We start from the raw sequence: 13,289 nt of genomic DNA on the forward strand, positions 1-13,289 counted from the left end.
GGTTACGATGTACATCTGGAGGCATTGTGTAACCTGTGGAGTAGCAGAATGTTGATGAAGCACAGAAATTGCTACGGTATTGATTACACCAGTCACCATGCCCACCTTCCTCCATGGGAGTAATGTCTCAAAGGGTTTTTGCTTTGATCGTTCCCTGGAAGACCAGTAGTAGTTTCCGATGCACATCTTGAGGCATTCTGTAATCTGTGGACTATCAGATTGTTGATGAAGCACAGAAATTGCATCGGGATTGAATACAACAGTCACCATGCGCACTTCTCTCCATGGGAGCAATGTCTCAAACAGTCTACGGTTTGATCGTTCCCTGGAAGACCAGTATCAGTTACCGATGCACATCTGGAGGCATTCTGTAATCTATGGACCTTCAAAGTGTTGATGAAACACAGAAATTGAATCGGGAATAAATACAACAGTCACCATCCGCACTTACCTCCATGTTAGTAATGTCTCAAACAGTCTACGCTTTGATCGTTCCCTGGATGACCAGTGTTAGTTCCCGATGCACATTTTTTAGGCATTCTGTAATCTGTGGACTATCAGAGAGTTGATGAAACACAGAAAATGCATCGGGATTGAATACAACAGTAACCATGCGCACTTTCCTCCATGGGAGTAATGTCTCAAAGAGTTTACGCTTTGATCGTTTCCTGGAAGACCAGTAGTAGTTTCCGATGGACATCTGGAGGCATTCTGTAATCTGTGGACTATCGGAGTGTTGAAGAAACACAGAAATTGCATCGGAATTTAATACAACAGTCACCATGCCCACTTACCTCCATGGGAATAATCCTCAAACAGTCTACGCTTTAATCTTTCCCTGGAAGTCCAGTAGTAGTTTCCGATGCACATCTGGATTCATTCTGTAATCTGTGGACTATCAGAGTGTTGATGAAACACAGAAATTACATCGGGAAAGGAAACAACACTCATCATGCGCACTTTCCTCCACGGGAGTAATGTCTTTAACAGCCTACGCTTTGATCGTTCAATGGAAGACCAGTAGTAGTTTGCGACGCACATCTGGAGGCTTTCTGTAATCTGTGGACTATCAGAGTGTTGATGAAACACAGAAATTGCATCGGGATTAAATACAACAGTCACCGTGCGCACTTTCCTCCATGGGAGTAATGTCCCAATCAGTCTAGTCCTTGATCGTTCCCTGGAAGACCAGTAGTAGTTTCCGATTCACATCTGGAGGCACTCTGTAATTTGTGGACTATAAAAATTTTGATGAAACACAGAAATTGCATCGGGATTGAATACAACAGTCACCATGCGAACTTTCTTCCATTCAGTAATGTCTCAAACAGTTTTCTCTTTGATCGTTCCCTGGAAGACCAGTAGTAGTTTCCGATGCACATCTGGAGGCATTCTGTAATCTGTGGACTATCAGAGTGTTGATGAAAAACAGAAATTGCATCGTGATTGAATACAACAGTCACCATGCGCACTTTCCTCCATGGAAGTAATGTCTCAAACAGTCTACGGTTTGATCGTTCTTTGGAAGACCAGTAGTAGTTTCCGATGCACATCTGGAGGCATTGTGTAATCTGTGGAGTATCAGAGTGTTGATGAAACACAGAAATTGCATCGGGATTGAATACAACAGTCACCATGCGCACTTTCCTCCTTGGGAGTAATGTCTCAAACAGTCTACGATTTGATCGTTCCCCGGAAGACCAGTAGTAGTTACCGATGCACATCTGGAGGCATTTTGAAATCTGTGGACTATCAGAGTGTTGATGAAACAAAGAAATTGCATCGGGATTGAATACAACAGTCACCATGCGCACTTTCTGCCATGAGAGTAATATCCCTAACAGTCCACGCTTTGATCATTCCCTGGAAGACCGTACGCAGTTTCCGATGCACATCAGGAGGCATTCTGTAATCTGTGGAATGTCAGACTGTTAATGAAACATAGAAATTACATCAGGATTTAATACAACAGTCCCCATGCGCACTTTCCTCCATGGGAGTAATGTCTCAAACAGTCTACGCTTTGATCGTTCCCTGGAAGACCAGTACTTGTTTCCGATGCACATCTGGAGGCTTTCTGTAATCTGTGGACTATCAGGGTGTTGATGAAACACAGAAATTGCATCGGGATTGAATACAACAGTCACCATGCGCACTTTCCTCTATGGGAGTAATGTCTCAAACAGCCTACGATTTGATCGTTCCCTGGAAGACCAGTAGTAGTTTCCGAGCACATCTGGAGGATTTCTGTTATCTTTGGACTATCAGACTGTTGATGAAACAGAGAAATTGCATCGGGATTGAATACAACAGTCTCAATGCGCACATTCCTCCATGGAGTAATGTCTCAACAGTCTACGCTTTGATCGTTCCCTGGAAGACCAATAGTAGGTTCCGATGCACATCTGGAGGCATTGTGTAACCTGTGGAGTATCAGAGTGTTGATGAAACACAGAAATTGCTTCGGGATTGAATACAACAGTCACCATGCCCACCTTCCTCCATGGAACTAATGTCTCAAAGGGTTTTCGTTTAGAAAGACCAGTAGTAGTTAACGATGCACATCTTGAGGCATTCTGTAATCTGTGGACTGTCAGATTGTTGATGAAACACAGAAATTGCATCGGGATTGAATACAACAGTCACCATGCGCACTTTCCTCCATGGGAGTAATGTCTCAAACAGTCTACGCTTTCATCGTTCCCTGGAAGACCAGTAGTAGTTTCCGATGCACATCTGGATTCATTCTGTAATCTGTGGACTATCAGAGTGTTGATGAAACACAGAAATTACATCGGGAAAGGAAACAACACTCATCATGCGCACTTTCCTCCATGGGAGTAATGTCTCAAACAGTCTACGCTTTCATCGTTCCCTGGAAGACCAGTAGTAGTTTCCGATGCACATCTGGAGGCACTCTGTAATCTGTGGACTATCAGAGTGTTGATGAAACACAGAAATTGCATCGGGATTGAATACAACAGTCACCATGCGCACTTTCCTCCATGGGAGTAATGTCTCAAACAGCCTACGCTTTGGTCGTTCCCTGGAAGACCAGTAGTAGTTTCCGATGCACATCTGGTGGCATTCTGTAATCTGTGGACTATCAGAGTGTTGATGAAACACAGACATTGCATCGGGATTGAATACAACAGTGACAATGCACACTATCCTCCATGGGAGTAATGTCTCTAAGAGTCTACGCTTTGATGTTTCCCTGGAAGACCAGTAGTAGTTTCCGATGCACATCTTGAGGCATTCTGTAATCTGTGGACTATCAGATTGTTGATGAAGCACAGAAATTGCATCGGGTATGAATACAACAGTCACCATGCGCACTTCCCTCCATGAGAGCAATGTCTCAAACAGCCTACGCTTTGATCGTTCCCTGGAAGACCAGTATCAGTTACCGATGCACATCTGGAGGCATTCTGTAATCTATGGACCTTCAAAGTGTTGATGAAACACAGAAATTGAATCGGGAATAAATACAACAGTCACCATCCGCACTTACCTCCATGTTAGTAATGTCTCAAACAGTCTACCCTTTGATCGTTCCCTGGATGACCAGTGTTAGTTCCCGATGCACATTTTTTAGGCATTCTGTAATCTGTGGACTATCAGAGAGTTGATGAAACACAGAAAATGCATCGGGATTGAATACAACAGTAACCATGCGCACTTTCCTCCATGGGAGTAATGTCTCAAAGAGTTTACGCTTTGATCGTTCCCTGGAAGACCAGTAATAGTTTCCGATGGACATCTGGAGGCATTCTGTAATCTGTGGACTATCGGAGTGTTGAAGAAACACAGAAATTGCATCGGAATTGAATACAACAGTCACCATGCCCACTTACCTCCATGGGAATAATCCTCAAACAGTCTACGCTTTAATCTTTCCCTGGAAGTCCAGTAGTAGTTTCCGATGCACATCTGGATTCATTCTGTAATCTGTGGACTATCAGAGTGTTGATGAAACACAGAAATTACATCGGGAAAGGAAACAACACTCATCATGCGCACTTTCCTCCACGGGAGTAATGTCTCAAACAGTCTACCCTTTGATCGTTCCCTGGATGACCAGTACTAGTTTCCGATGCACATCTGGTGGCATTCTGTAATCTGTGGACTATCGGAGTGTTGATGAAACACAGACATTGCGTCGGTATTGAATACAACAGTGACAATGCGCACTTTCCTCCATGGGAGTAATGTCTTTAACAGCCTACGCTTTGATCGTTCCCTGGAAGACCAGTAGTAGTTTGCGACGCACATCTGGAGGCTTTCTGTAATCTGTGGACTATCAGAGTGTTGATGAAACACAGAAGTTGCATCGGGATTAAATACAACAGTCACCATGCGCACTTTCCTCCATGGGAGTAATGTCCCAAACAGTCTAGTCCTTGATCGTTCCCTGGAAGACCAGTAGTAGATTCCGATTCACATCTGGAGGCACTCTGTAATCTGTGGACTATCAAAATTTTGATGAAACACAGAAATTGCATCGGGATTGAATACAACAGTCATCATGCGCACATTCCTCCATGGGAGTAATGTCTCAAACAGTCTACGCTTTGGTCGTTCCCTGGAAGACCAGTAGTAGTTTCCGATGCACATCTGGTGGCATTCTGTAATCTGTGGACTATCAGAGTGTTGATGAAACACAGACACTGCATCGGGATTGAATACAACAGTGACAATGCACACTTTCCTCCATGAGATTAATGTCTATTAGAATCTACGCTTTGATCGTTCCCTAGAAGACCAGTAGTAGTTTCCGAGTTCATCTGGAGGATTTCTGTTATCTTTGGACTATCAGACTGTTGATGAAAAACAGAAATTGCATCGTGATTGAATACAACAGTCACCATGCGCACTTTCCTCCATGGAAGTAATGTCTCAAACAGTCTACGCTTTGATCGTTCCTTGGAAGACCAGTAGTAGTTTCCGATGCACATCTGGAGGCATTGTGTAATCTGTGGAGTATCAGAGTGTTGATGAAACACAGAAATTGCATCGGGATTGAATACAACAGTCACCATGCGCACTTTCCACCTTGGGAGTAATGTCTCAAACAGTCTACGATTTGATCGTTCCCCGGAAGACCAGTAGTAGTTACCGATGCATATCTGGAGGCATTTTGAAATCTGTGGACTATCAGAGTGTTGATGAAACACAGAAATTGCATCGGGATTGAATACAACAGTCACCATGCGCACTTTCTGCCATGAGAGTAATATCCCTAACAGTCCACGCTTTGATCATTCCCTGGAAGACCGTACGCAGTTTCCGATGCACATCAGGAGGCATTCTGTAATCTGTGGACTGTCAGACTGTTGATGAAACATAGAAATTACATAAGGATTTAATACAACAGTCCCCATGCGCACTTTCCTCCATGGGAGTAATGTCTCAAACAGTCTACGCTTTGATCGTTCCCTGGAACACCAGTACTTGTTTCCGATGCACATCTGGAGGCATTCTGTAATCTGTGGACTATCAGGGTGTTGATGAAACACAGAAATTGCATCGGGATTGAATACAACAGTCACCATGCGCACATTCCTCCATCTGAGTAATTCTAAACAGTCTACGCTTTGATCGTTCCCTGGAAGGCCAGTAGTAGTTTCGGATGCACAATCTGGTGGCATTCTGTAACCTGTGGACTATCAGAGTGTTCATGAAACACAGAAATTGCATCGGGATTGAATACAACAGTCACCATGCGCACTTTCCTCCATGGGAGTAATGTCTCAAACAGCCTACGATTTGATCGTTCCCTGGAAGACCAGTAGTAGTTTCCGAGCTCATCTGGAAGATTTCTGTTATCTTTGGACTATCAAACTGTTGATGAAACAGAGAAATTGCATCGGGATTGAATACAACAGTCTCCATGCGCACTTTCCTCCATGGAGTAATGTCTCAACAGTCTACGCTTTGATCGTTCCCTGGAAGACCAACAGTAGGTTCCGATGCACATCTGGAGGCATTGTGTAACCTGTGGAGTATCAGAGTGTTGATGAAACATAGAAATTGCTTCGGGATTGAATACAACAGTCACCATGCCCACCTTCCTCCATGGGACTAATGTCTCAAAGGGTTTTCGTTTTGAAGACCAGTAGTAGTTTCCGATGCACATCTTGAGGCATTCTGTAATCTGTGGACTGTCAGATTGTTGATGAAACACAGAAATTGCATCGGGATTGAATACAACAGTCACCATGCGCACTTTCCTCCATGGGAGTAATGTCTCAAACAGTCTACGCTTTCATCGTTCCCTGGAAGACCAGTAGTAGTTTCCGATGCACATCTGGAGGCATTCTGTAATCCTTGGACCTTCAAAGTATTGATGAAACACAGAAATTGATTCGGGATTGAATACAACAGTAACCATGCGCACTTTCCTCCATGGGAGTAATGTCTTAAAGAGTTTACGCTTTGATCGTTCCCTGGAAGACCAGTAGTAGTTTCCGATGCACATCTGGTGGCATTCTGTAATCTGTGGACTATCAGAGTGTTGATGAAACACAGACATTGCATCGGGATTGAATACAACAGTGACAATGCACACTATCCTCCATGGGAGTAATGTCTCTAAGAGTCTACGCTTTGAACTTTCCCTGGAAGACCAGTAGTAGTTTCCGATGCACATCTGGAGGCTTTGTGTAATCTGTGGACTATCAGAGTGTTGATGAAACACAGAAATTGCATCGGGATTGAATACAACAGTCACCATGCGCACATTCCTCCATCTGAGTAATTCTCAAACAGTCTAAGAGTCTACGCTTTGATCGTTTCCTGGAAGACCAGTAGTAGTTTGCGATCCACATCTGGAGGCATTCTGTAAACTGTGGACTATCAGAGTGTTGATTAATCACAGAAATTGCATCGGGATTGAATACAACAGTCACCACCCGCTCTTTCCTGCATTGGAGTAATGTCTGAAACAGGCTACGCATTGATCGTTCCCTGGAAGACCAGTAGTAGTTTTCGATGCACGTCTGGAGGCATTCTGTAATCTGTGGACTATCAGAGTGTTGATGGAACACAGAAAATGCATCGGGATTGAATACAACAGTCACCATGTGCACTTTCCTCCATAAAAGTAATGTCTCAAACAGTCTACAATTTGATCGTTCCCTAGATGACAAGTGTTAGTTTCCGATGCACATTTGGAGGCAATTGTGTAATCTGTGGACTATCAGAGAGTTGATGAAACACAGAAAATGCATCGGGATTGAATACAACAGTCACCATGCGAAATTTCCTCCATGGGAGAAATGTCTTAAAGAGGTTACGCTTTGATCGTTCCCTGGAAGACCAGTAGTAGTTTCCGATGGACATCTGGAGGCACTCTGTAATCTGTGGACTATCAGAGTGTTGAAGAAACACAGAAATTACATCGGGAAAGGAAACAACACTCATCATGCGCACTTTCCTCCACGCGAGTAATGTCTCAAACAGTATACCCTTTGGTCGTTCCCTGGAAGACCAGTAGTAGTTTCCGATGCACATCTGGTGGCATTCTGTAATCTGTGGACTATCAGAGTGTTGATGAAACACAGACATTGCATCGGGATTGAATATAACAGTGACAATGCGAACTTTCCTACATGGGAGTAATGTCTCTAACAGCCTACGCTTTGTTCGTTCCCTGGAAGACCTGTAGTAGTTTGCGATGCACATCTGGAGGCTTTCTGTAATCTGTGGACTATCAGAGTGTTGATGAAACACAGAAATTGCATCGGGATTGAATACAACAGTCACCATGCGCACTTTCCTCCATGGGAGTAATGTCTCAAACAGTCTACTCTTTGATCGTTCCCTGGAAGACCAGTAGTAGTTCCCGATTCACATCTGGAGGCACTCTGTAATCTGTGGACTATCAAAATGTTGATGAAACACAGAAATTGCATCGGGATTGAATACAACAGTCACCATGCACACTTTCCTCCATGGGAGTAATGTCTCAAACAGTCTACGCTTAGGTCGTTCCCTGGATGACCAGTAGTAGTTTCCGATGCACATCTGGTGGCATTCTGTAATCTGTGGACTATCAGAGTGTTGATGAAACACAGACATTGCATCGGGATTGAATACAACAGTGACAATGCACACTTTCCTCCATGGGATTAATGTCTATAAGAGTCTACGCTTTGATCGTTCCCTAGAAGACCAGTAGTAGTTTCCGAGCTCATCTGGAGGATTTCTGTTATCTTTGGACTATCAGACTGTTGATGAAAAACAGAAATTGCATCGTGATTGAATACAACAGTCACCATGCGCACTTTCCTCCATGGAAGTAATGTCTCAAACAGTCTACGCTTTGATCGTTCCTTGGAAGACCAGTAGTAGTTTCCGATGCACATCTGGAGGCATTGTGTAATCTGTGGAGTATCAGAGTGTTGATGAAACACAGAAATTGCATCGGGATTGAATACAACAGTCACCATGCGCACTTTCCTCCTTGGGAGTAATGTCTCAAACAGTCTACGATTTGATCGTTCCCCGGAAGACCAGTAGTAGTTACCGATGCACATCTGGAGGCAATTTGAAATCTGTGGACTATCAGAGTGTTGATGACACACAGAAATTGCATCGGGATTGAATACAACAGACACCATGCGCACTTTCTGCCATGAGAGTAATATCCCTAACAGTCCACGCTTTGATCATTCCCTGGAAGACCGTACGCAGTTTCCGATGCACATCAGGAGGCATTCTGTAATCTGTGGAATGTCAGACTGTTTATGAATCATAGAAATTACATCAGGATGTAATACAACAGTCCCCATGCGCCCTTTCCTCCATGGGAGTAATGTCTCAAACAGTCTACGCTTTGATCGTTCCCTGGAAGACCAGTACTTGTTTCCGATGCACATCTGGAGGCATTCTGTAATCTGTGGACTATCAGGGTGTTGATGAAACACAGAAATTGCATCGGGATTGAATACAACAGTCACCATGCGCACATTCCTCCATTTGAGTAATTCTCAAACAGTCTACGCTTTGATCGTTCCCTGGAAGGCCAGTAGTAGTTTCGGATGCACATCTGGTGGCATTCTGTAACCTGTGGACTATCAGAGTGTTCATGAAACACAGAAATTGCGTCGGGATTGAATGCAACAGTCACCATGCGCACTTTCCTCCATGGGAGTAATGTCTCAAACAGCCTACGATTTGATCGTTCCCTGGAAGACCAGTAGTAGTTTCCGAGCTCATCTGGAGGATTTCTGTTATCTTTGGACTATCAGACTGTTGATGAAACAGAGAAATTGCATCGGGATTGAATACAACAGTCTCCATGCGCACTTTCCTCCATGGAGTAATGTCTCAACAGTCTACGCTTTGATCGTTCCCTGGAAGACCAACAGTAGGTTCCGATGCACATCTGGAGGCATTGTGTAACCTGTGGAGTATCAGAGTGTTGATGAAACACAGAAATTGCTTCGGGATTGAATACAACAGTCACCATGCCCACCTTCCTCCATGGGACTAATGTCTCAAAGGGTTTTCGTTTTGAAGACCAGTAGTAGTTTCCGATGCACATCTTGAGGCATTCTGTAATCTGTGGACTGTCAGATTGTTGATGAAACACAGAAATTGCATCGGGATTGAATACAACAGTCACCATGCGCACTTTCCTCCATGGGAGTAATGTCTCATACAGTCTACGCTTTCATCGTTCCCTGGAAGACCAGTAGTAGTTTCCGATGCACATCTGGATTCATTCTGTAATCTGTGGACTATCAGAGTGTTGATGAAACACAGAAATTACATCGGGAAAGGAAACAACACTCGTCGTGCGCACTTTCCTCCACGGGAGTAATGTCTCAAACAGTCTACGCTTTCATCGTTCCCTGGAAGACCAGTAGTAGTTTCCGATGCACATCTGGAGGCACTCTGTAATCTGTGGACTATCAGAGTGTTGATGAAACACAGAAATTGCATCGGGATTGAATACAACAGTCACCATGGGCACTTTCCTCCATGGGAGTAATGTCTCAAACAGTCTACGTTTTGGTCGTTCCCTGGAAGACCAGTAGTAGTTTCCGATGCACATCTGGTGGCATTCTGTAATCTGTGGACTATCAGAGTGTTGATGAAACACAGACATTGCATCGGGATTGAATACAACAGTGACAATGCACACTATCCTCCATGGGAGTAATGTCTCTAAGAGTCTACGCTTTGATCTTTCCCTGGAAGACCAGTAGTAGTTTCCGATGCACATCTGGAGGCTTTCTGTAATCTGTGGACTATCAGAGTGTTGATGAAACACAGAAATTGCATCGGGATTGAATACAACAGTCACCATGCGCACATTCCTCCATCTGAGTAATTCTCAAACAGTCTAAGAGTCTACGCTTTGATCGTTTCCTGGAAGACCAGTAGTAGTTTCCGATCCATATCTGGAGGCATTCTGTAAACTGTGGACTATCAGAGTGTTGATTAATCACAGAAATTGCATCGGGATTGAATACAACAGTCACCACCCGCTCTTTGCTCCATGGGAGTAATGTCTCAAACAGGCTACGCATTGATCGTTCCCTGGAAGACCAGTAGTAGTTTTCGATGCACGTCTGGAGGCATTCTGTAATCTGTGGACTATCAGAGTGTTGATGGAACACAGAAAATGCATCGAGATTGAATACAACAGTCACCATGTGCACTTTCCTCCATAAAAGTAATGTCTCAAACAGTCTACGATTTGATCGTTCCCTAGATGACCAGTGTTAGTTTCCGATGCACATTTGGAGGCAATTGTGTAATCTGTGGACTATCAGAGAGTTCATGAAACACAGAAAATGCATCGGGATTCAATACAACAGTCACCATGCGAAATTTCCTCCATGGGAGTAATGTCTCAAAGAGGTTACGCTTTGATCGTTCCCTGGAAGACCAGTAGTAGTTTCCGATGGACATCTGGAGGCACTCTGTAATCAGTGGACTATCAGAGTGTTGAAGAAACACAGAAATTGCATCTGGATTGAATACAACAGTCACCATGCGCACTTACCTCCATGGGAATAATCCTCAAACAGTCTACGCTTTAATCTTTCCCTGGAAGTCCAGTAGTAGTTTCCGATGCACATCTGGATTCATTCTGTAATCTGTGGACTATCAGAGTGTTGATGAAACACAGAAATTACATCGGGAAAGGAAACAACACTCATCATGCGCACTTTCCTCCACGCGAGTAATGTCTCAAACAGTATACCCTTTGATCGTTCCCTGGAAGACCAGTAGTAGTTTCCGATGCACATCTGGTGGCATTCTGTAATCTGTGGACTATCAGAGTGTTGATGAAACACAGACATTGCATCGGGATTGAATACAACAGCGACAATGCGCACTTCCCTACATGGGAGAAATGTCTCTAACAGCCTACGCTTTGTTCGTTCAATGGAAGACCTGTAGTAGTTTGCGATGCACATCTGGAGGCTTTCTGTAATCTGTGGACTATCACAGTGTTGATGAAACACAGAAATTGCATCGGGATTGAATACAACAGTCACTATGCGCACTTTCCTCCATGGGAGTAATGTCTAAACAGTCTACTCTTTGATCGTTCATTGTAAGACCAGTAGTAGTTTAAGATTCACATCTGGAGGCACTCTGTAATCTGTAGACTATCAAAATGTTGATGAAACACAGAAATTGCATCGGGATTGAATACAACAGTCACCATGCGCACTTTCCTCCATGGGAGTAATGTCTCAAACAGTCTACGGTTTGGTCGTTCCCTGGATGACCAGTAGTAGTTTCCGATGCACATCTGGTGGCATTCTGTAATCTGTGGACTATCAGAGTGTTGATGAAACACAGACATTGCATCGGGATTGAATACAACAGTGACAATGCACACTTTCCTCCATGGGAGTAATGTCTATAAGAGTCTACGCTTTGATCGTTACCTGGAAGACCAGTAGTAGTTTCCGACGCACATCTGGAGGCTTTCTGTAATCTGTGGACTATCAGAGTGTTGATGAAACACAGAAATTGCATCGGGATTGAATGCAACACTCAACATGCGCACTTTCCTCCATGGGAGTAGTGTCTCAAACAGTCTACGCTTTGATCGTTCCCTGGATAACCAGTAGTAGTTTCCGAGGCACATCTGGTGGCAATCTGTAATCTTTGGACTATCAGAGTGTTGATGAAACACAGACATTGCATCGGGATTGAATACAACAGTGACAATGCACACTTTCCTCCATGGGAGTAATTTCTATAAGAGTCTACGCTTTGATCGTTCCCTGGAAGACCAGTAGTAGTTTCCGATGCACATCTGGAGGCACTCTGTAATCTGTGGACTATCAGAGTGTTGATGAAACACAGAAAATGCATCGGGATTGAATACAAGAGTCACCATGCGCACTTTCCTCGTTGGGAGTTATGTCTCAAACAGTCTACGATTTGATCGTTCCCCGGAAGACCAGTAGTAGTTACCGATGCACATCTGGAGGCATTTTGAAATCTGTGGACTCTCAGGGTGTTGATGAAACACAGAAATTGCTTCGGGATTGAATACAACAGTCACCATGCCCGCCTTCCTCCATGGGACTAATGTCTCAAAGGGTTTTCGTTTTGAAGACCAGTAGTAGTTTCCGATGCACATCTTGAGGCATTCTGTAATCTGTGGACTGTCAGATTGTTGATGAAACACAGAAATTACATCGGGAAAGGAAACAACACTCATCATGCGCACTTTCCTCCACGGGAGTAATGTCTCAAACAGTCTACGCTTTCATCGTTCCCTGGAAGACCAGTAGTAGTTTCCGATGCACATCTGGAGGCACTCTGTAATCTGTGGACTATCAGAGTGTTGATGAAACACAGAAATTGTATCGGGATTGAATACAACAGTCACCATGCGCACTTTCCTCCATGGGAGTAATGTCTCAAACAGTCTACGGTTTGGTCGTTCCCTGGATGACCAGTAGTAGTTTCCGATGCACATCTGGTGGCATTCTGTAATCTGTGGACTATCAGAGTGTTGATGAAACACAGACATTGCATCGGGATTGAATACAACAGTGACAATGCACACTTTCCTCCATGGGAGTAATGTCTATAAGAGTCTACGCTTTGATCGTTCCCTGGAAGACCAGTAGTAGTTTCCGACGCACATCTGGAGGCTTTCTGTAATCTGTGGACTATCAGAGTATTGATGAAACACAGAAATTGCATCGGGATTGAATACAACACTCAACATGCGCACTTTCCTCCATGGGAGTAGTGTCTCAAACAGTCTACGCTTTGATCGTTCCCTGGATAACCAGTAG

This window comes from Schistocerca gregaria, chromosome 10, assembly GCF_023897955.1.
Source record: "Schistocerca gregaria isolate iqSchGreg1 chromosome 10, iqSchGreg1.2, whole genome shotgun sequence".
Taxonomy (NCBI): Eukaryota; Metazoa; Arthropoda; class Insecta; order Orthoptera; family Acrididae; genus Schistocerca; species Schistocerca gregaria.